The sequence below is a fragment of the Thamnophis sirtalis genome, unplaced genomic scaffold, assembly GCF_051295495.1.
Source record: "Thamnophis sirtalis isolate CommonGarterSnake01/CBP01778 unplaced genomic scaffold, rThaSir2_p1.2 scaffold_4, whole genome shotgun sequence".
Classification (NCBI taxonomy): Eukaryota; Metazoa; Chordata; class Lepidosauria; order Squamata; family Natricidae; genus Thamnophis; species Thamnophis sirtalis.
This window is the reverse complement of record NW_028261384.1, coordinates 137674877-137694654: the sequence shown is the minus strand read 5'-3', so window position 1 is coordinate 137694654 and position 19778 is coordinate 137674877. Positions and strand designations below refer to the sequence as shown.

At 42.4% G+C, this 19778-nt stretch overlaps 1 long non-coding RNA gene across 1 annotated transcript; it reads left to right on the top strand.

Moving 5' to 3' along the window:
* Nucleotides 1-11380: 11380 nt before the first annotated feature.
* Nucleotides 11381-17317, top strand: LOC148046870 (uncharacterized). The gene is made up of 2 exons (XR_015696513.1): nucleotides 11381-11707; nucleotides 16872-17317. It is a non-coding gene; the product is annotated as an uncharacterized LOC148046870 (long non-coding RNA).
* The last annotated feature ends 2461 nt before the right edge of the window (nucleotides 17318-19778 follow it).

Below are 19778 nucleotides of genomic sequence, written 5' to 3'. Positions count from 1 at the left end.
TCTTTCTATCTTTCTATCTTTCTATCTTTCTATCTTTCTATCTTTCTATCTTTCTATCTTTCTATCTTTCTATCTATCTATCTTTCTATCTTTCTATCTTTCTATCTTTCTATCTTTCTATCTTTCTATCTTTCTATCTTTCTATCTTTCTATCTTTCTATCTTTCTTTCTTTCTTTCTTTCTATCTATCTTTCTATCTTTCTATCTTTCTATCTTTCTATCTTTCTATCTTTCTATCTTTCTATCTTTCTATCTTTCTATCTTTCTATCTTTCTATCTTTCTATCTTTCTATCTTTCTATCTTTCTATCTTTCTATCTTTCTATCTTTCTATCTTTCTATCTTTCTATCTTTCTATCTTTCTATCTTTCTATCTTTCTATCTTTCTATCTTTCTATCTTTCTATCTTTCTATCTTTCTATCTTTCTATCTGGGAGAAAAGGGGGTTTCACTCCCCCTTATATGTATCAATTTGAGAGCCAAAGTCTCAGGTCCATGTACTCAGACGACATCTTCACAAAGTTGCTGCACAACTTCATACTTGTTCTGGAGATTTGTGCCCATCAAAATCCTCCAACCTCCACACCTCCACAAGAAAAAATAACATACACAATACACAAACATTTGTCCTCATCAAAATCTTTATTTTCATAATATAAATTGGATGGAGGGGGGAAAATGCTTGAGAATCCTATTCTAACCATGACCTCAAGACAACAACAACAACAACAACAACAACAATAATAATAAAGATACCAGGACTTAAAAATCGAAATTCAACGACTATGGCACAAACCAGCAGTGGTAATTCCAGTGGTAATTGGCACACTGGGTGCTATTCCAAAAGCACTGGAATTATATTTAAAACAGTTAAAAATTGACAAAATCACCATCAGTCAAATGCAAAAAGCCGCACTGCTTGGATCTGCACGCATATTACGAAAATACGTTACGACGTCCTAGGCCCCTGGGTGGGGCCCGACTAGTAACCAATGCCAAATCCGGCGAAACAACTGGCCGCTGTGATACAATTGTACAACAACAACAACAATAATAATAATGAAAAAAGTATGGTTCATTGACATTGCAATACCTGGAGATGTACGAATTGAAGATAAACAGTAAGCAAAAATCACAAAGTACCGGGACTTGCAAATTGAAGTTGAGCGACTGTGGAAAAAGAAATCGTGTGTTGTCCTGATTGTAATTGGAGCCCTTGGAGCAATACCTAAAGGGCTACCTTGCTATTTGGAAATTTTAAATTTATTAGACTTCAACATTCTGATTCTACAAAAAACCACCCTACTTGGAACAGCTTATATCCTCCGACGTTACCTTAACAGTTCCTAGGTCCTTGGTTAGGACTCGAGCTGTTGAGCTACCAACCAGCCCCAAAGGCTGTGAATCTCACCAAGATTAACCACATAATAATAACAATACCAAACTCACATGAGTCCATAAGGGGAAAAAAACCAAAAAACCAAAATAAAAATAAAATAAAATCCATAAGACCAATTGACTCAAAGAGTTCCGTAAGCTTTATTTACACCAACATCAAAAAATACTCCAAACATTTCTGACATTTCAATTGTTATTCTTCACAATCAAGAAACCACAAAACTGATTTCTAAGCACATTATAACCAACGCCCGTGATTTTGGAAAACGAACATTAATGTTCTGAGCCAGGCTTCCCCAAACCACGAAGCAGACTCCTCATCCCGACAAAAACCCCTTTTTATTCAGTTACTGTGGTTTCCTCTCATTCACATCCAGCAAAGTCTTTCAAGGGTGAATTTATAGTCACAGACCTTATCTGGCTTGGAGAGCTGCCAGGCCGAGATCTGCAAAACGCAATAGCTATACTTGGCAAGGAGTCTTTGAGCATCCCAAACCAATTAAGAGAACTAATTGTCTCCTGCAAACTCCACTCCTCTTTCACCCCTCTTTATTCCCTAGGTGAGTGGCCATTCACCATCCACCTATGCCTTTACGCCCAAAGCCCTTGTTCCTTAGCTGTTCCCTTCTCCTAGAACCTCTGTGCATGCGGACTTCGAGAACAGGCTCCAGCTGTTCTTCTGCTCCACTGATATCTGACTCCAAAGGCAGCTGATAACAGTCAGACAGCCCCCTCTCTGCCTCTGGTGCTGAGCCCTCATCAGAGCCTTCCCCAGACTCCAGGACTGGCCCATGTTCCTCCCCAACCTCCTCACTGTCCGAGTTTGCCACCAGCTCCGCCGGCTGCTTGCGGGCCCCCACAATTAAGACTCCTCAGATATCACAAATTAATTTAAAAACATCTACCTTTGTCAAGCTCTGTAAAATAATCACACTCCCCAATCTTTCTAACAATCTGCTCACCGGTAGCTAAGGAGAAACACAGAAGAAAAAAGAAGAATGACATACGGTGGAGACTTTACGATACATCTGCCAAACATTTTTTTAAAAAATTTGGCCTTCGGAGTTTGACTTTGGTGAAGAGGCTTCTAGTCCAGATAGTCCTCAACTTACAACCATCCATTTGGTAACATACGCAGTTATCACAGCACTGGGAAAAAAAGTGACGTATGACTGTTTTTCACACAACTGTTGCAGCATTCCCATGGTCACATGATCAAAATTTGGATGCTTGGCAACTGGTTCATACTTACGACAGCTGCAGTGTCCTGGGATGACGTCATCCCCTTTGGTGACCTTTGGACAAGCAAAGTCCATGAGGAATCCAGATTCACTTAACAACCGTGTTGCGAACTTAACACCCGCAGTGTTTCACTTAGCAACTGTGGCAGGAAAGGTCGTAAAATGGTTGCAAAACTTGCTTAACATCTCTCTCGCTTAGCGTCTGAAACATTGGGCTCAATTGTGGTCGTAGGTCAAGGACTTCCTGAACATGTACGCCTCGAGTTACAAGTGCAATTGAGCATAGAGTTACGGTGGTAAATCATGGCGATCGTTAAGCCAGCCAATTTTATGATTTTTTTTTACAATATTCATTAAGTGAAAGCAGCAGTCATTAAACAAATCAATTTTCCCCAGTGGGCCCTTTTTTGCTGTAAACCAGAAGCAAACCCTAGATTCTGACTCCCCCCTCCCCCCAAAATTGCTGAAAATCATGATCATACAATCATGGAACGTTGCAAATGGTCGTACATGCGGGCTGTTTGCCATTCGCCCCAAAATCTGTTCATGTGATGAACAGAACCAGGACCAGCTACGAGAACTTCTAAATTGGGTTATAAGTACCTTTTAGAAGGTCCATTCTAACTTTGAATGGTGGCTAACCCACAGGTCGTAAGTCCTAGCCAACTTTCCCAGGCCTGATTTCATCACCCAATATCAAGTTACATAAATTGATGGAGATTCTTGATTCTTCCTACCCTGGCGTGCAAGGAAGAACGGAAATAAATTGAATGACTAAGAAGTCATAACATAATAATTCAAAATACATCCATCCATCCATCCATCCATCCATCCATCCATCCATCCATCCATCCAACTAGCTATCTATCCATCCATCCATCCATCCATCCATCCATCCATCCATCCATCCATCCATTCATCCATTCATCTCTCTCTCTCTCTTTATCTCTCTCTCTCTTTCTCTCAATCAATCTATCAATATCTATCTATCTATCTATCTATCTATCTATCTATCTATCTATCTATCTATCATCTATCTATCTTTCTATCTTTCTATCTTTCTATCTTTCTATCTTTCTATCTTTCTATCTTTCTATCTTTCTATCTTTCTATCTATCTATCTATCTATCATCTATCTATCTATCTATCTATCTTTCTATCTTTCTATCTTTCTATCTTTCTATCTTTCTATCCTTCTATCCTTCTATCCTTCTATCCTTCTATCCTTCTATCCTTCTATCCTTCTATCTTTCTATCTTTCTATCTTTTTATCTGCCGATCTATCTAGAGTATGGAAGCTAAAACATATGGACCGGAGGCTAAAACATAGGAAGAACAGTTGCAGGAACTGAGTAGGTCTAGTTTAATGAAAAGAAGGACTATGGGAGACATGATAGCAGTCTTCCAATAACTCAGAGGTTGCCACAAGGAACAGGGAGTCAAGCTATTCTCCAAAGGGCAGGACAAGAAGCAATGGGTGGAAACTAATCAAGAGAGAAGCAACTTAGAATTTAGGAGAAATTTCCTAACAGTTAGAACAATTAATTAGTGGAACGACTTGCCTCCAGAATTTGTGAATGCTCCAACACTGGATGTTTTTAAGAAGATGTTGCTTATCCATTTGACTGAAGTGGTATAGGGTTTCCAAGAGCCAAGGTGGCGCAGTGGTTAAATGCAGCACTGCAGGCTACTGCTAGATCAGCAGGTCAGCGGTTCAAATCTCACCAGCTCAGGGTTGACTCAGCCTTCCATCCTTCCGAGGTGGGTAAAATGAGGACCCAGATTGTTGGGGGCAATATGCTGACTCTCTGTAAAACCGCTTAGAGAGGCCTGAAAGGCCTATGAAGCGGTATATAAGTCTACTGCTATTGCTATTGCTCTCTCTTTCTCTCTCTCTCTCTCTCTTTCTCTCAATCAATCTATCAATATCTATCTATCTATCTATCTATCTATCTATCTTTCTATCTTTCTATCTTTCTATCTTTCTATCTTTCTATCTTTCTATCTTTCTATCTTTCTATCTTTCTATCTTTCTATCTTTCTATCTTTCTATCTTTCTATCTTTCTATCTTTCTATCTTTCTATCTTTCTATCTTTCTATCTTTCTATCTTTCTATCTTTCTATCTTTCTATCTTTCTATCTTTCTATCTTTCTATCTTTCTATCTTTCTATCCTTCTATCTTTCTATCTTTTTATCTTTTTATCTGCCGATCTATCTAGAGTATGGAAGCTAAAACATATGGACCGGAGGCTAAAACATAGGAAGAACAGTTGCAGGAACTGGGTATGTCTAGTTTAATGAAAAGAAGGACTATGGGAGACATGATAGCAGTCTTCCAATAACTCAGAGGTTGCCACAAGGAACAGGGAGTCAAGCTATTCTCCAAAGGGCAGGACAAGAAGCAATGGGTGGAAACTAATCAAGGAGAGAAGCAACTTAGAATTTAGGAGAAATTTCCTAACAGTTAGAACAATTAATTAGTGGAACGACTTGCCTCCAGAATTTGTGAATGCTCCAACACTGAATGTTTTTAAGAAGATGTTGCTTAACCATTTGACTGAAGTGGTGTAGGGTTTCCTGCCTAAGCAGGGGGTTCAACTAGAAGACCTCCAAGGTCCCTTCCAACTCTGTTATTCTATTTTATTTCCTCTAGGTGTTTTGTTTTACTTTTTGCTTTGTAAAACGGGGCACTGATAATATTGAGATTCCTGGAGAAACTGGAGAAAGGCTGGAAGCCTCAGCTGAATAGGACAAAAAAAAAGCATGGTTGAGAAGTCATCATCTATATGTCAGCGTCCGTGACGTGCGGTGAGGTTTATGGCTGGTGAGGCAGTACTCTCCCCCTACACCCCACTGACTAAAGCATTTTCTTTCGCCTGCCTGAGCTCTGACAGGTGAAAGAAAGCGCTTTAGTCAGTGGGATGCCGGGGGAGAGGAGAGAATGAGAAAGCACTTCTCCCTCCAGCCAATCAGCCCACCGCCCCTTTCCCGCGGAGCCCGGAGCCAAGAGCAGCGCCTTCAGATGCTTGGGGGGTGGGAGCAGAGAGCAAGCGTAAGACCCTTGCCTCGCCTTCAAGGCTTACCAGCGCTCCAGCCCAATAGGGGGTCTCCCAGAGCAGCAGCGAAGGGCTGAACTCGGCCATCAGGAAGGCCAGCGCCAGCTGCAGCACAGCCAGCAGCAACGGGAACCTGCAGCCGCAGCACGTGTGAACGTCCTCTTCTTTGCCCGCCTTGGCGGCTCTTCTGTAATTAAGTAATTAAGAGCACACGGCTAAGAATTGACATAGCGCCAGGGTGGCAGTGTGGCTTTTGCCTCCCAAAGACCGATTCGATCACACAGGCTCGGCCTTCTCCGGGTTCCATCTGCCAGCCAATGTTGGCTGGCGACCCCCCGGGGGAGAGCCTTCTCTGCTGCCCTCTGGAACGAACTCCCCGTGGAGATCCGGACCCTTACTACCCTCCCGGCCTTCCATAAAGCTACCAAGTCCTGGCTGTTCCGGCAGGCTGGGGGCTGTTGAAGTATCCAGCCCCGCTTCATTTGTGACTGTTGTGTATTTTTAATATTGTTTGTATTGTCTTATTTATTCCCCTCCCCCATTTCATTGTGAGTCCTTCGGGAGTGGGCAGCATACAAAACCAATAAACGAAACGAAACGAAACGAACGAAATGAAAGCGGGCTTTTGCAAAAGCCCGCTTTCAAGGGGCAAAAGCCGCCCTGCCCCTCCCCGGCACTATGGCTGACATAGAAGCATCCCGCCTCTATGGCAGACACAGTGTCAGCACCTCTTCATTGAGTAATTAGGAAAGAAGACCAGGAGACTCCATAGGTAGAAATCAAGTGTACTTTTACTAATTATAAATGATCAGAAGCGTAGCAAAGCGAAGACTGATTATTTAGGCGCGAAAGCGATTGATATATAAAATAACCCATTCCCCACCCCTTGGCATCCCAGTTACAGTCCAAGTGTCTCCCAAGTGTCAGGTGTGAGGTAACTTCGAAAGGCATCACCAAGATGGAATGTCGGTGCCGTTAGCCTTGGCGGGAACCTCCTCCGCATGCGTAGTTCGACAGGCAGCAGACCTCCAGAATCTTCCTCCAGCACAATTAGTAACCCCTCCCAAATACCATGCCCTCCCTCCCCGTTTCAAGGGCAGCCGAAGCAGCAGCAAAGCAGAGGCTGACACACAGCGCCGGGCGTCCAAAAGCCCTGCCGCCATGTCCGACATAAAAAAAGTGCCAGTCTGCGCGCCAGCAGAGGCGGGTAAAACACACACACACACACATACACACCCACCCACCCACCCACCCACCCACAAATTACTTACAATAATACAATTACTTACAATTTACATTAATTTTGAATTCCTTCCCCTCCCTCCGACCCACACATACCTTTTCCAGCTATTTCAGAGAGGCTTTCAACTCTGCTCTTGCCTGCCATGATGAAAATGTAAAAATGTAAAAATGTAAAAGGAAAAAGGCAAGAGCTGCTGAGGTCAGGCTGGGTTAGCTGCTGCCAGAGTCCCCAGTAGATGACTCTGCTTAACTGTTTAAAAAAGCCTCTTAAAAAAACGCCCTCTACAAGAGGAGGCGGGAGAACGATGTGCCTCATCTACATAGGGAATTTTTCTGCTTTTAACCCTTGCTTAACTCTGCTCGAGGGATCATAAAGTCAGACTCAATGAGGCACGTAGTTCTCCCGCCTCCTCCTGTATAGGGCAATTTTTTAGAGGAATGCATAGCATGCGTGGCAGAGACAAAAAAAATCACCTGGCTGGTGGGAGGCCCCGGCTGGCTGGCAGGAGCTGAGCTGGGGCGATGGCTGCGTGCCCACAGAGAGGACTCTGTGCATCACCTCTGGCATGCATTTCATAGGTTCACCATCACAGATCTATTACAAAGAGAAATGTTTTCAACGTTTAAGCAGCAGCTACTGTTAAACATGATAAAGAATGAGCAACGGCCTTTGCGAGAAACGCTCTTCTTCTCATGCCGAATAGAATCTATTTATCCCAGCGACTTCTTGGTGCAATGGCTCCAGAATAGGCAACCGGTGAGGGAATCGGCATACTCCACTGGCCAAGCTGATCTACAGTCCCCCGAACAGTATTACAGTCCAAGACCCCCGAACAGTATTTCCTTCTCCGCAGGTTGGCCATCAGCAAGCAGGAATGGAATGACGAAAGTATCTACTATTGCCAAATGGGCCACGAAACCTTGCCTTTCCCTGTAATCCAGAAGACTGTGAAGTAGAACCCGATAACACCATCTATAGTTGACCTCTCCATCATCCTCCCTGATGCCGACAGGCATTCCTTCTAAGTTTCTTTTGTTTGTTCTGTCAGGTTCCGAAGGGTTAAGGAAATCAGCCACACACAGAGACGGTTTGAAAATGCAGTTTATCTCCTCCGGCACAAGCTCACCAACAAAGCACTTAAGGCCGGGTTGGCGAATCTATGTTATGTGTCGGGTGGCACACAGAGCCATTTGTTAGGGCACGTAAGGCATTGTCCTGTCAGCTCCAGCGCACATCCATGCATTGGCCAGATGACTTTGGCCTTCTTCTGAGGCCATTTTTCACCCGAAAAACCGGATCTATGAACAAACCCAAAGTTTGGGAAAGGTCTTCCGGTTTGCTCATAGGTCCATTTTTCGCCCTCCGAAACCTTCAGGGAAGCCTCCTGAAGACTCTGGAGGTCGAAAATCGGCCCTACAGACAAACCAGAAGTCACCATTCCCGAACTTCCGGGTTCCCTGTAAGTCCATTTTTCGCCCTCCAGAGCCTTCATGAGGCTTCCCTGAAGGCCCTGGAGGTCGAAAATCAGCCCTGCAGACAAACCAGAAGTCTTCATTCCCGAACTTCTGAGTTCCCTGTAAGTCTGTTTTTCGCCCTTCAGAGCCCTCAGGAGACTTCAGGAGCCTAACATGAAGAACTAAGAACTAAGAAGGGAAATAGAACTTAGAACTAAGGAGGAAAATAGAACTTAGAACTAAGGAGGAAAATAGAACTTAGAACTAAGGAGGAAAATAGAACTTAGAACTAAGGAGGAAAATAGAACTTAGAACAAAGGAGGAAAAAAGAACGTAGAACTGAGGAGGAAAATAGAATTTAGAACTAAGGAGAAAAATAGAACTTAGAACTGAGGAGGAAAATAGAATTTAGAACTAAGGAGAAAAATAGAACTTAGAACTGCGGAGGAAAATAGAACTTAGAACTAAGGAGGAAAATAGAACTTAGAACTAAGAAGGGAAATAGAACTTCGAAGTAAAGAGAAAAATAGAAAGAGCTAAGGAGAAAAAATGGAATGGAGAACTAAGGAGAAAAATCCAATGTAGTATGTAGAACTAAGGAGGAAAATAGAACTTAAAACTAAGGAGAAAAAAAGAACTTAGAACTAAGGAGGAAAATAGAATTTAGAACTGAGGAGGAAAATAGAACTTAGAACTAAGAAGGAAAATAGAACTTAAAACTAAGGAGAAAAAAAGAACTTAGAGCTAGGGGGACAATACGTATGCGTATGTGCAAAATGTTAAAAAAAGAAAGAAATGCAAATACATTTCATCAATTACAATTGTTCTGCACTTGCACAGAACTGGGCATCAATGACCTGTGGTCATTTAAAAGCCGAACCCACTGCCTTCTTCTCCCACCACTCCTTCTCCCACCAGCTCTGCTCCCCATCAAAAGCCTCTGTTCACAATGAAAACCCATTGTTTCATGTCCCAAGTGAGTCGAGGTGAATTGCTCCAGGAAGCACAAAAGAGGGCAGGTCTGCAAAAGGGGATTTATTCCTTTGTCAACAGAAATGATATTTGCAGACATGAATCTTCCAGCACATCACGTCTTCTCTCCAAATCGCACACTGTACTTTTGTTGCGTCACCAAAGCCATGGGGCTAAATGCCTTCAGGGAGAACCAGGACACGGAGAAGGTGTGTTTGTTTAACTGGTACAACTGAACGGTTGACGTGTCCCTATTTCATGGGTTCCTTATCTTTTAACAAAATGGCCCCTGGAAGTCTTCTCTTCTGCTACGGGCTCTCCTGGATAGATGACCTTCAGATGAGACCTACTTGGCTTCGTAAAGGATGACCGCTATCTTGTATTGTACCCAGATGCCTACTGGCAACTATTGAAGCTCAGGTAGATGTAGGGTCCCTTGGATGTAATATAAACTGCTCCATTGCTGCCCGTGATGTTTAATCGTGTGCCAGTCATAGCTCCAGTAGAGTCTTCAAGGGCAGCCCCATGTAGAGGATAAAGGGAGTTGTAAGTCTAGCAGGATCCCCAACTACCAGTCAGTTACTTTTACTTTATAATACTGTACTGTAGGGTAGTGAGGAACACGGGGGTTCAACGGCTAAGGCACTGAGCTTGTCGATCAGAAAGGTCACCAGTTCAGTGGCTTGAATCCCTACCGCCGCGTAATGGAGTGAGCTCCCGTCACTTGTTCCAGCTTCTGCCAACCTAGCAGTTTGAAAGCACATAAAAATGCAGGTAGAAAAATAGGAACCACCTTTGGTGGGAAGGGAGCAGCGTTCCGTGCACCTTCAGCGTTTAATCATGCCGGCCACATGACCACGGAGACGTCTTTGGACAGCGCTAGGTCTTCGACCTTGAAACAGAGATGAGCACTGCCCCCTAGAGTCAGGAATGACTAACACATCTGTGCAAGGGGAACCTTTACCTTTAGCTTACGGTATGGTAGAGAATAATATAATAGTTATATCCTTTTTAGGATCTTTGGCCTGCCACACTCTTTCTTATTCCATTATGCTGTTTCATTAGTGTAGTAGTTGGGAGGGGGGAATAGAAAGGAGTAGAATTGTGGAATGTCTTGTTGTCATTCTTTTTTAGAAGCCAAGGTCATCTTTTGTCTCCGCACCTCTGCATCTGACCGGAAGCAGCTGGGTGGAGATGTCAGCGTGGAAGAAGAAGATTGGACTACGTGATGGGTTTGTGGGGACAAGTTCATGAACTTTCAACTGGGTGGGAATCGGATGTAACTTCCAGAATTAGGATTTCACAGATGTGCTAAGATGTCTGACTTATTAAATTGGAATTTTAAGGATTGTTTTGCCTTGGACTCTGATTTAATTCTGCATCATACTTGGAAAGCTGACACTAAGATGCTGAGCTTGTTGATCAAAAAGATCGGCAGCTCAGCGGTTGAAATCTCTAGCACCGCATAACGGAGTGAGCTCTCGTTACTTGTCCCACCTTGTGCCAACCTAGCAGTTCGAAAGCAGGTAAAAATAATGCAAGTAGAAAAATAGGAACCACCTTTGGTGGGAAGGGAACAGCGTTCCGTAAGCCTTCGGCATTGAGTCATGCCAGCCACATGACCACAGTGACATCTTTGGACAGCAGTGGTGCTTTGGCTTTGAAACAGAGATGAGCATCGCCCCCTAGAGTCGGGAATGACTAGCACATATGTGTGAGGGGAACCTTTACCTTACCTTATACATTCTATGAATGAATAAATAAATACTTGCAGATTTGTCACTTTTCCTTTTTTTAAAAAAAAGGCTTTCCATTTTTCAGATTATTTGCAAATACGTTTTTTATGACCCTGCAATTCCTTTTATCGGTGTGGAGTCAACGAATGCAAATAGAGTCTCTTATTATATAATTTACTGGATGACAACTGGTTGACGGTTGCATGATTGCACATTAAACATTTTTGGCTCCACAGTTGAGGCCAAAGAGGAATCAGAATCTCAGCCGTTGCCACACTGGGCATCATGTGGCCACTCAAGTCAATATTGTTCCAGGATAAGAGTCGAATGGGATTGGAGGAGAACGAAATGAATAGAGCCAATGGGGAAAAAGAACCAAGAACATGTGATGCCCAAACTACCTTCTGATTATGTTTAAATCCACACCTCTGTGTCATCTTGAATACTTACTCCCAAAGCTCTGGAAGCTCATTTCCTTCATCTGGCTGAAATTATAAACCTGCTGGGAGTTGAATTTCACAATGTGGCCCATCATCTTCTTTGTTCTTTTTGGGTTTGTCTTCCCTGGACACAGCCTTCCTCTGAGATCCCCAAACCCTGTCCCAGGTGAGTCCTCCTCTCTTCTTTTGCTCTTCCTTTAGTTGAGTATTCTAATCCCGTAGGATTAGAAACTTCTCAACTGTGCTTTTTCTGTCCCATTCAGCTGAAGCTTCCAGCCATTCTCCAGTTTTCCAGGACTCTCAATATTACGAGGGCTCCATTTTCCAAAGCGAAAAGTAAAAAAAAAAAAAAAACACCCAGAGGGAATACAATAACAGAGTTGGAAGGGACCTTGGAGGTCTTCTAGTCCAACCCTCTGCTTAGGCAGGAAACCCTACACCACTTCAGATAAATGTTTATCCAACATTTTCTTAAAAGAAGGCGCATTCACAACTTCTGGAGGCAAATTGTTCCACTGGTTCATTGTTGTAGCTTGACTCCTTCTTCTTTGTCTCAGCCCCTCCGATATTGGAACACTGCTATCATGTTTCCCCTGGTCCTTCTTTTCATTAAACTAGACATACCCAGTTCCTGCAACTGTTCTTCCTATGTTTTAGCTTCCAGTCCCCTAATCCTCTTTGTTGCTCTTCTCTGCACTCTTTCCAGAGTCTCAGCATCTCTTCCATATGGTGGTGACCGAAACGGGGTACAATATTTAAAGTGTGGTCTTACTAAAGTGTTGTAAAGTAGTATTAATACTTCACACGATCTTTTTTCTCTCCTGTTAATTGATTTTCTACTAAATACATTAAACTTAGAACTAAGGAAGAAAATAGAACTTAGAACTAAGGAAGAAAATAGAACTTAGAACAGAGGAGGAAAATAGAACTTAGAAATAAGAAGGAAAATAGAACTTAGAACAAAGGAGGAAAATAGAATTTAGAAGTAAGGAGGAAAAATAGAACTTAGAACTGAGGAGGAAAATGGAACTTAGAACTGAGGAGAAAAATAGAACTTAGAACTAAGGAGGAAAATAGAACTTAGAACTAAGGAGGAAAATAGAACTTAGAACTGAGGAGAAAAATAGAACTTAGAAATAAGAAGGAAAATAGAACTTAGAACAAAGGAGGAAAATAGAACTTAGAACTGAGGAGAAAAATAGAACTTAGAACTAAGGAGGAAAATAGAACTTAGAACTAAGTAGGAAAATAGAACTTAGAACAAAGGAGGAAAATAGAACTTAGAACTAAGGAGGAAAATAGAACTTAGAACTGAGGAGAAAAATAGAACTTAGAACTAAGGAGGAAAATAGAACTTAGAACAAAGGAGGAAAATAGAACTTAGAACTGAGGAGAAAAATAGAACTTAGAACTGAGGAGAAAAATAGAACTTGGAACTAAGGAGGAAAATAAAACTTAGAGCTAAGAAGGAAAATAGAACTTAGACGTAAGGAGAAAAATAAAACTTAGAGCTAAGGAGAAAAATAGAACAGAACTAAGGAGGAAAATAGATCCAGCGCTGTCCGAAGACGTCTCCGTGGTCATGTGGCTGGCATGACTCAACGCCGAAGTAACATGAAATGCTGTTCCCTTCCCACCAAAGGTGGTCCCTATTTTTCTACTTGCATTTTTTACATGCTTTCGAGCTGCTGGGTTGGCAGAAGCTGGGACAAGTAACGCGAGCTCACTCTGTTACGGGGCACTAGGGATTCGAACCACCAAACTGCAAACCTTACAGATCGACAAGCTCAGCATCTCTTATGAGCCTCTTGCGACTCCCACTATGTAGCTGAGATTCTGCTATCTCTTCTCTGACTGTTCCTTTGACACAGTCTCTTCGCCCAGATCTCAAAATCTTTCTCCCATATCTTGCGAGTAAGAAGACTTCCAGGATCTGAGCCAAGGAGGAAGCAGAATTGTTCTCTAACCCCGGGACTAATAAATATATTTCCTTATAGCTTTGAACACAAAGATTCAAAATGTGTACTGTGTATCAGAAGGATGAAGGCATGAAATAGATTGTTCTGTTCTCATCCCCTTTCTCAAATCATGGGTATTTCTTTTGTTATCTCCCTTGAGAACGTGGCAACTGGGCCCAATTTATATTTAAAGGTTTTAATTTAACAATGTGTAGTAGAAGTGACAGTTTCCTCCTACCCCAATGCAATATGGAAGACCATACACTGCATTAATAAATAACAAACTTGGAAGGGACATTGGAGGTCTTCTAGTCCAACTCCTTGTTCAAACACCACATCCGATGCCTTCCTTCCTTCCTTCCTTCCTTCCTTCCTTCCTTCCTTCCTTCCTTCCTTCCTTCCTTCCTTCCTCCCTCCCTCCCTCCCTCCCACCTTTCTATCTTTCTATCTTTCTATCTTTCTATCTTTCTATCTTTCTATCTTTCTATCTTTCTATCTTTCTATCTTTCTATCTTTCTATCTTTCTATCTTTCTATCTTTCTATCTTTCTATCTTTCTATCTTTCTATCTTTCTATCTTTCTATCTTTCTATCTTTCTATCTTTCTATCTTTCTATCTTTCTATCCTTCTATCCTTCTATCCTTCTATCTTTCTCTTTCTATCTTTCTATCTTTCTATCTTTCTATCTTTCTATCTTTCTATCTTTCTATCTTTCTATCTTTCTATCTTTCTATCTTTCTATCTTTCTATCTTTCTATCTTTCTATCTTTCTATCTTTCTATCTTTCTATCTTTCTATCTTTCTATCTTTCTATCTTTCTATCTTTCTATCTTTCTATTTTTCTATCTTTCTATCCTACTATCTTTCTATCTTTCTGTCTGTCTGTCTGTATCTCTCTCTCTGTCACTGTCTGTCTGTCTGTCTGTCTCCAATGCAATGCAATGCAAAACAATGCAATGCAAAACAATGCAATGCAATGCAATACAATACAATAGCAGAGTTGGAAGGGACCTTGGAGGTCTTCTAGTCCAACCCCCTGCCTAGGCAGGAAACCCTATACCGTTCCAGACAAATGGCTATCCAACATCTTCTTAAAGACTTCCAGTGTTGGGGCATTCACAACTTCTGGAGGCAACTTCTGTTCCACTGATGAATTGTTCTAACAGTTAGGAAATTTTTCCTTAGTTCTAAGTTGCTTCTATCCTTGATTAGTTTCCACCCATTGCTTCCTGTTCTACCCTCAGGTGCCTTGGAAAATAGTTTGACTCCTTCTTCTTTGTGGCCCGAGATATTGGAACATTGCTATAATGTCTCCCCTAGTTCTTCTATTCATTAAACTAGACATGCCCAGTTCCTGCAACCGTTCTTCCTATGTTTTAGCTTCCAGTCCCCTAATCATTTTGTTGCTCTTCTCTGCACTCTTTCTAAAGTCTCACAAATTTCTACATCGTGGTGACCAAAACTGAATGCTGTATTCCAAGTGGGGCCTTACCAAGGCATTATAAAGTGGTATTAACACTTCACGTGATCTTGATTCTATTCCTCTGTTGATGCAGCCTAGAACTGTGTTGGCTTTTTTGGCAGCTGCTGCACACGGCTGGCTCTTATTTAAATGATTGTCCACTAGGACTCCAAGATCCCTCTCCCAGTTACTACTGTTGAGCAAGGTACCACCTGTACTGTACCTGTGCATTTCGTTTTTCTAAATGTAGAACCTTACTCTTTTCACCTTTGAATTTCGTTTTATTAGATAGTGCCCAATGCTCAAGCTTGTCAAGATCCTTCTGTATCTTTAGCCTATCTTCTGGAGTTTTGGCTATTCCTGCCAGCTTGGTGTCATCTGCAAATTTGATGAGTTCCCCATTTATTCTCTCATCCAAATCATTGATGAAGAGGTTGAAGAGTACTGGGCCTAAAACAGAGCCTTGGGGTCCTCCACTACATGCTTCCCTCCATGAAGATGCAGTTCCATTGAGGACTACACGTTGAGTGCGGTTGGTCAGCCAGTTACGAATCCATCTGGTGGTGATGCTGTCCAATCCACATTCTTCTACTTTATCTAGTAGTAGGTTATGGTCTACCTTATCAAATGCCTTACTGAAGTCCAAGTAAACTATATAGACGGCATTCCTCTGATCCACTAATTTTGTAAAAGAATGCAATAAGATTAGTCTGGCATGATCTGTTTTTGACAAACCCATGTTGGCTTTTGGCTATTACTTTATTTACTTCTAGGTGTTCACTAATTCGTTGCTTGATTATCTTTTCCAGAATCTTTCTTGGTATTGCGGTCAGGCTGATAGATCTGTATTTCCTGGATCTATTTTTTTTTCCTTTTTTGAAAATGGGAACCACACCAGCTCTTTTCCAGTCCTCTGGCAGTTCCCCAGTGCTCCCAGATATCTGAAAGATATAGTTCAGTGGTTCTGAGATCTCGTCTGCCAGTTCCTTCAGAACCCTGGGGTCCATCCTGTCCTGGTGATTTGAACTCGTCTAGGGTAGACGGGTGCGTCTTATACACCGAATACAGCATATTTTGCCTCCTGAAGCCCCGCCCCTTCACCAAAATGGCCGTGCATATCCTTATGGAGGCTTTCAGAGAGCTCCTGGGGGCTTGGGAGGGCTTGGGAGGGCAGAAATGAGCAAAAAAGGGCCATTTTTTGCCCCCCCAGCCCTCAGCAGCACTTTATAAGCCTCCATAAGGCTATGCATGCAATTGTTTGACAAAAAACGGGCGCGTTTTTGTGAAAAACAGGCTGTTTTTGGGAGGTTTGCAGAGTGCAAAAACTTGTTTTTTTCCTTTTGGAAAGCTCTTTGACTGATTGATGAGAATTACATTGATCAAGTGCTGTGCCAGCAGAAACACCTACCTATCTACAGTAGGCCGCCAAAGTCTTTCGGGGTAAGGCTGATAAGCACCCACCTTTATCTTCTTTGAAAATGCTGCCAAAGACTTAATTGGCAATTAGCTTGGCAAGGCTACACGCAGCAAAGAGTCCAAATGGAGTTTTAGAAGGTAAACTACCAGCACGAACCAAGTTGCTTCCTGCAAAGGCTCATGTGCCTTTGCTCCTCCTTTATGTCCTATGGGAGGGGCCAATCACCTCCAAAGCTTAATCCCAAGTCATCCCTTCTGTCTTAACTGTTGTTGCCTTCTGGCAGCTCTGCGCATGCGCGCACTGGGAACAAGGGGAGCCTGTTCCTCTTCCTCACTGCTGTCTGACTCTGGAGGCTCCTGAGATAGCACGTAACTCCCAGACGGCCCTGGCCCCCTAAATAATAATATGTGACTTTATCTTTATCCATTACTTTATCCTAAACTAAATAATAATGTGTGACTTTATCTTTTTCTTTCTTTCCATGTTCACAAAGAAAAGAGCAAGGCCCCCATCGTCCATGTCTATCCGCCCATCCCTGGCAATTCGCTTATTGTCAACTGCTTCGTTCGTGGCTTTTTTCCAGCTGAAGTGGATGTCCAGTGGCTAAACAATGGCCAAGCCATTTCGGAAAATGACTATGTTAGCACTCCAGCTGTGAAGGAAAGGAGTGGCGATTCCTTCTTCATGTATAGCAAATTGTCAATCTCCCAATCGTCTTGGGATCAGGAGGACGTATATAGCTGTAAGGTTGTCCACGAGGGCCTTGAAATGAAGTTCACCCAGAAGAGCATACAGAAAATTTCGGGTAAACGTTGAAAAACTCAATCACGTGTTGTCCTCCTACGTTCGTCCCTCAATGTGTTGGATCCAAATCCTTTTTAAATAGTTTACGTGTTTATGTGTTTGTCTCCTGGATAAATAAAAGCAAATCAACTCAGAGGTCTCTTGGGTTATGCACCCCCCTTTTTTTTCCTTCATCAAAATTGGGGAGTGAGGGATGTCTCTGGATGTGAGAACGAAGGTCCAAGGTTGATGCTGGGAGAAAAGGGGGTTTCACTCCCACTTATAAGTATCAATTTGAGAGCCAAAGTCTCGGGTCCATGTACTCAGACGACATCTTCACAAAGTTGCTGCACAACTTTATACTTGTTCTGGAGATTTGTGCCCATCAAAATCCTCCAACCTTCACACCTCCACGAGAAAAAATAACATACACAATACACAAACATTTGTCCTCATCAAGATCTTTATTTTCATAATATAAATTGGATGGAGGGGGGAAAATGCTTGAGAATCCTATTCTAACCATGACCTTAAGACAACAACAACAACAACAACAACAACAACAACAACAACAATAATAATGAAAAAAGTATGGTTCATTGACATTGCAATACCTGGAGATGTACGAATTGAAGATAAACAGTAAGCAAAAATCACAAAGTACCGGGACATGCAAATTGAAGTTGAGCGACTGTGGAAAAAGAAATTGTGTGTTGTCCTGATTATAATTGGAGCCCTTGGAGCAATACCTAAAGGGCTACCTCGCTATTTGGAAATTTTAAATTTATCAGACTTGAACATTCTGATTCTACAAAAAACCACCCTAATTGGAACAGCTTATATCCTCCGACGTTACCTTAACAGTTCCTAGGTCCTTGGTTAGGACTCGAGCTGTTGAGCTACCAACCAGCCCCAAAGGCTGTGAATCTCACCAAAGATTAACCACATAATAATAACAATACCAAACTCACATGAGTCCATAAGGGGAAAAAACCCAACCCCCCCCAAAATAAAATAAAATCCATAAGACCAATTGACTCAAAGAGTTCCGTAAGCTTTATTTACACCAACATCAAAAAATACTCCAAACATTTCTGACATTTCAAATGTTATTCTTCACAATCAAGAGACCACAAAACTGATTTCTAAGCACATTATAACCAACACCCGTGATTTTGGAAAACGAACATTAATGTTCTGAGCCAGGCTTCCCCAAACCATGAAGCAGACTCCTCATCCCGACAAAACCCCTTTTTTATTCAGTTACTGTGGTTTCCTCTCATTCACATCCAGCAAAGTCTTTCAAGGGTGAATTTATAGTCACAGACCTTATATGGCTTGGAGAGCTGCCAGGCCGAGATCTGCAAAACTCAATCGCTCTACTTGGCAAGGAGTCTTTGAGCATCCCAAACCAATTAAGAGAACTAATTGTCTCCTGCAAACTCCACTCCCCTTTCACCCCTCTTTATTTCCTAGGTGAGTGGCCATTCACCATCCACCTATGCCTTTACGCCCAAAGCCCTTGTTCCTTAGCTGTTCCCTTCTCCTGGAACCTCTGTGCATGCGGACTTCGAGAACAGGCTCCAGCTGTTCTTCTGCTCCACTGATATCCGACTCCAAAGGCAGCTGATAACAGTCAGACAGCCCCCTCTCTGCCTCCGATGCTGAGCCCTCATCAGAGCCTTCCCTAGACTCCAGGACTGGCCCATGTTCCTCCCCAACCTCCTCACTGTCTGAGTTTGCCACCAGCTCCGCCGGCCACTGGCGGCCCCCCACAATTAAGACTCCTCAGATATCACAAATTAATTTAAAAACATCTACCTTTGTCAAGCTCTGTAAAATAATCACACTCCCCAATCTTTCTACGAATCTGCTCTCCGGTAGCTGAGGAGAAGCACAGAAGAAAAAAGAAGAATGACATACGGTGGAGACTTTACGATACATCTGCCAAACATTTTTTAAAAAAATTTGGCCTTCGGATTTTGACTTTGGTGAAGAGGCTTCTAGTCCAGATAGTCGTCAACTTACAACCATCCATTTGTTAACATACGCAGTTATCACAGCACAGAAAAAAAGTGAGGTATGACTGTTTTTCACACAACCGTTGCAGCATCCCCATGGTCACATGATCAAAATTTGGATGCTTGGCAACTGGTTCATACTTACGACAGCTGCAGTGTCCTGGGATGACGTCATCCCCTTTGGTAACCTTTGGACAAGCAAAGTCCATGAGCAATCCAGATTCACTTAACAACCGTGTTACGAACTTAACACCCGCGGTGTTTCACTTAGCAACTGTGGCAGGAAAGGTCGTAAAATGGTTGCAAAACTTCCTTAACATCTCTCTCACTTAGCGTCTGAAATATTGGGCTCAATTGTGGTCGTAGATCAAGGACTTCCTGAACATGTACGCCTCGAGTTACAAGTGCAATTGAGCATAGAGTTACGGTGGTAAATCATGGCGATCGTTAAGCCAGCCAATTTTATGATTTTTTTTTACAATATTCATTAAGTGAAAGCAGCAGTCATTAAGCAAATCCATTTTCCCCAGTGGGCCTTTTTTTTTTGCTGTAAACCAGAAGCAAACCCTAGATTCTGACTCCCCCTCCCCCCAAAA